Source organism: Frankliniella occidentalis, unplaced genomic scaffold (genome assembly GCF_000697945.3).
Source record: "Frankliniella occidentalis isolate FOCC.00 unplaced genomic scaffold, Focc_3.1 Scaffold174, whole genome shotgun sequence".
Lineage (NCBI taxonomy): Eukaryota > Metazoa > Arthropoda > Insecta > Thysanoptera > Thripidae > Frankliniella > Frankliniella occidentalis.
Window position 1 is genome coordinate 272874 of NW_026267300.1, and position 4935 is coordinate 277808.

The 4935-nt window shown below is 53.0% G+C and overlaps 1 protein-coding gene across 2 annotated transcripts in view; it reads right to left on the bottom strand.

Moving 5' to 3' along the window:
• The window catches only part of LOC113201864 (protein fork head-like), a 221846-nt gene extending 217330 nt beyond the window's left edge, over nt 1-4516 (bottom strand). Inside the window, exon 1 of one of the 2 annotated variants that reach the window (XM_052271803.1) lies at nt 4358-4516. The gene's annotated coding sequence lies outside the window, so the exon portion shown is untranslated. Of the gene's footprint in view, nt 1-1563; nt 1980-4357 lie in introns of those variants that run through there. The other variant, XM_026415822.2, reaches the window with a different exon arrangement.
• Between the last annotated feature and the right edge of the window lie 419 nt (nt 4517-4935).

A 4935-nucleotide genomic window follows, 5' to 3' on the forward strand; every position in this document is an offset into this window, starting at 1 on the left:
GGGAACGCGATCTCGTTTGGACCACGTGTGCCGTGTACGGGGCCCACCGAACAAATATTGTTTGTCGTCCACCTCCACCTCCGCACCGCCCCACCTGGCGACGCGCCACGCCGCGCCATAGGGAGGGGCTTACGCTATAGCGTACTGCGGGAGGAAAACTGCAACCTCGTGGGCTCTTTGATTCCAGTTGGCAGAAAATCGCACACACAGATCAATTTTGTACGGGTGTCGTTTTTTTTTGTTGTCTAGTCTTTACCTGAATATTGTGGTTATCAAAACCAAAATAGATGTCCCTAAACAGAAAACATTAGGGTAAAACAAAAAACACGAAAGAAAATCAAATTACATTCGTCCCACCACTGGTGATGCCTTCAAAAGGCGCTATGTGCTACGGCCTTTGTTGTCCCTGTGCAAAGTCCGAACAGGCTCACAAACACAGGACCGCACAGGACCGACACCGTCTCTCGACGGATAAACACGCGAACATGTGGATAAAAGGTCCTCAAAGGTAATTAGGTACCACCAGGTACCACCACCGCGCTGCACGGACACGCCCCCCACCGCGAATAATAGGTACCCGAGAGAAGGCTGTCAGGAGAGAGGAGGGCGGGAGGCAGAGAGGAAGATCGAGAGAGAGGGGGAGAGGGGGAGAGAGAAGCAGAGGGAGTCAGAGATAGAAAGATGGGGTGGCGTGGTGGGTGCGGTGCGGGCAGGTCGGAGAGGTGTGGGTGGTGGGCTGGACGGAGGACTGGGTGACACGAGAGATGACGTAAGACGCACACGACGTAAGTACCACGTAAGCCGAACTGAAAGGGCGGTGGCCCGCAGCAGGACGGGCCGACGGGGCGTCGTCGTCGGCCGGTCTTGGAAAGCGCGCTGCGCTCCGCCGCCGCCTCGAGGCCGGTCCTTGCCCCAGGCCCAGGCGCCGTGGCCCCCGCCCCCAGCACCCCACCCACACTTTACATTTTACTCATATTCTGCCTCTCCTCGACGAACCGACCGACCGACTGACGGCGTGCAAAACGGGAAAGAAACGACACTACATTAATTCGTTTCTCTTTCCGTTTTGTCGTGTCCTTCACTTTGCATGAAGAGCGTCGTGGAAAGCATAGGATCCACTCAGTGCTGCCGGGCCGTGCAGCCCAGCTCGAGAAAGTCCGCACGACTTTAGGGCAAAAGACATTCCATGCGGAAATAGAAGAGCTGAGTTGGTCACGTTGAAATTGTGAAAGGGACGGAAGGGAGACGGGAAGGAGCGCTGGAGAGAAAGTGTGTGCGTTTTATAATGTATGGAAACGACTGAGGCGAACAGAAGACCAAAACGCCCTGGTATTCTATCCTGTTTTTTTTTTTAAGTTTTTTGTCTTGTTTTTTTTGTTTTTGTTTTGTTCCTTAACTACATAGAGGCCAATGCGACTGAATCCGCACTTTAAACCCGAGTAATAAAATCAAAAGATGACGAAGAAAATTAAAAAGATTCTTCAAACTATTTGAAAAACAGGACACGCCCTTTCCTCCAAAAACTGCCGCGAGAAAGTATCCAACGTCCCCTTTGGCACTCACCTTGTGCCGACCGCTCGAGCGCTGTATCCTCTTAGTATTGCGAGTCAAATCCACAGGAAATCGGCTGCACTCACGGGAGGCAACACAGAGTCCCCGGAGTGGGGTCGTGGTTGTGCAGCGAAGTGCAAACAGCCACGAACACAGTCGCAAACACAAATAGTCACAAGCACACACACACACCCACACACACGTGAGGGTACGACGCGAGGACGTCGCGGGGTGTCGCCCGGAGGCGCAGGAACACCACCACACGCCGACAAAGACGCAGTTGAAGCCGCGGGGGAGGCGCGACACCCGGCAGTCTGCGCCGGGACGGGCCGGGCAGCGGCGTCGCGGACGCGAAGCGCGACAGGAGCGAGGCGAGAGAGAGAGGCAGCGCGCGCCGAGGCGGACTCGACGACAACCCGAACCTCACTGACGCCGCCGCGCCCCTCTGCGCACCCCGACAGCCGCCCACCCCGCCCCGCCCCGCCACGCCACGCCCCGCTGGAGCACGGTGCTCCCCCTACGCGGGGAGGGGGTGGGGCGGGGACCACAGGCTGCGCCCCCACCCCCTCCCTGCAAGTGCGAGCTACCACCGGCCGCCGCCAGGGGCGCCCCTCGACGGCCTTCTGCCCCGGGGAAATGGGCGTCTCAAAATGTGCTCGACGACATTCAAAATTCTACGTTTTGTATGACGGTCAATGAGAGATTTATAAAAATGCAAACTTGAAAAAAATTCCAGCAAAATTCCACCAAAAATCGGGAAACTCATGGGAGATCCAGAATTTCCCCCGATATTCTCGAAGTTGGAGACAGAACAAATGTTAAGAAATTCATGCCTAGCTTGGTCCTTGACCGGCTACAGCTCAGGACCCACGTCGTTGACGCCGTCGCGCGCACGCGGGTCCGCCGGCGGGGTCCGCGTCGTGCACCACAACCCCCCCCCATCCCCCCATCATGGCTGCGACTGCCGTACGTCATTGTCACGACCCGGACGGGTTCAAATCCACGTCGTTCTTCGTGCTGCCGGTGGCTGTCCCCTCACCCCCGCACCCTTACCCCTTTCGCTACTGCTCCGACAAAAACAAGAGTTAGCGGCACGCCAGGTGAGCGCGCGTCCGTCATGGGAGTCGGGGGCCCAGGGCCCAGGTCCAGCCGCCCCCCCCCCCCTTATTTCCGCGCCCTTGCATCCCAACATCCCAACGCCACGCTGCACCCTCCTGCATACGAGGGACAGTGACCGCTACAAAGGCATTCCCCCGCCCCTTTCCCAGGCCCAGGTAATCGCTCGCACGGACGCTGACTGACAGCCGTATCCCTCGTATTCCTTTGTGACAAACCCCATGACGCCGCTGTCGGTATGCTGGCGTGCGTGTGGGAGTGCATGCGGGGGGGGGGGGGGGCGACGTGCATGCACAAGCTCACTATACCGCTCTTCAACCAGAACGCATGTGATGCATGGTAGGTTCGTCGGCTTGTGCCAACAACGCGTCTGGCTGAAATAAATATATGCATATTCCTTTCTCTTTGTCGCCGTGATTGAAATGATGGTGGAAAAGGCCCTCGGTGGGAAAGCGGGGGACGAGTGGGGACGGAAAGAGCGGCTGGCGTGGAAGAGGGGGGGGGGGGTTGATGATGGGTCGCAGAGGCGGGAGGCAGCGCACCCGCACCAAGGCCATGGTAGGCGACCATGCCGGTTGTCATGGTAACGAGCAATGACCATTCGTTGTCATGGCCACCGCGGTGGCGTGGCATGGCAATCAGCGATTGCACACCACGGTGCAGTTGGGGGCAACCACCCGTGATGGGATGTGACAAGCTACACTTGCTGTGGGGTGCCCACGGTGGCGGGGGAGCAGGCGAGTGGCAACAGACTTGTCAAAACGTTAACACGTAAAACACCAATGAATTAATTTGTTGACCCAATCATGAAAGGTGTTTGGAGGCTAGACTTCATTGAATGAGGCTTAAAAAAGCTAATGATTAAATTTTGATTCATGTATCATGTAACCCTTGAACACTGATTTAACACTCAGTCTAATATTCTCTGTTGTTTTCGGTGTTTTTGTTGTTTTTTTCAAAATAGACCATTCCACCGAATGGGGAAGAAGAAAGAAAAGAATCAAAAAGTACCGGAAAACAGGAACAAAAACCAGTGTGTAGATCATTTTTGTACACCTCTGTGGCACACCAACAAGTCCAGAATAATTACCTTGGTCAAGAAAACTAGAAAAAGGGAACGGTTTGATCTGTTTATCAATACTGTTTCGGGTGCTTTTTGATTCTTTTCTTTCTTCTTCCACAGTCGATATAATGGTCTATACAAATTAGTCTATTCTTAATTAAACTTGCTGCCCCATAGAAAAACACGGGATGGACTCATCTACTACAGGAGGCTTGCGATACGAGGGCAATGTGAAGTTAAACACTAATTAGAGTTTGACAGTTAAAGTCTTTTTAGTGACGACAGCTACACACTTGAGATGGGAAAGAATGACTCAACGTAAGTTAGATTAATGTAACTTTGGTTTTCACTTGAAGTGCATAAAGATTTCTAACATCTGAATGACAGAAAAATCTATACATTTTTAATATCTCAACTTTTCGCAGAGAAAACTTTTAGTTAATGAATCCTCATTCTCATGTTTTGCTAGGTCGTTTGAAATTAAATACATTACAAAAGAGTTGTTTAGAAATGCTGCGCGTTGAGCAGAAAGATAATTCAAGGTCATGTGGGAGCCATTCACAAGAAACAGCTGTAAGGAAAGCCTAACCTCCAACCCAGACAGAACGTACGATTTAGGCTACTTACTCTTTCGTTCCGGCGAGAGCCAATCATTGTCAGCGAAGGGCACGTACACAGCACAGCCACTTTCATTGTAAAACTTTATAAGAAATCGAAGGAAATATGAGGGGAAACGACGTACGATACGCGGAACGCGCAACAGTCACCTCGCCTCGAGCACGCTCGGCAACGAACTGAAGCTGACGAGATGAGCGATGACGTCACGTGACGACCCCCACTCGGTCCAGCCTCTTTGGTCCAGCCCAGAGCCCCTTCTTTACTATTTGTTGTTATAAACGCTCCACCAGACCAGAACACATTTAGCGTACAACATCTGAACTTCTTAGGGTTGTAACCCAGGCGGCAGGGGAATGGACGCCACTGCACTGTAGTGAAAGTTTTTGCCGTGGTCACCGAACGATTTTGTGCAGGGAATGACCAGTTAGGGATATTCGAGTCGTTTACCTGTTTTGCTGGAAAGGTGAAGGTGTGTTGGGCGGATAAAACGATTCCGATTGTTCCGATGCGTCGATCGGGGGGGGGGGGGGCAACAACACGTTACAACACGTCACGTCATCCGAACTTTACTTGTGCCCGGCTCTTTT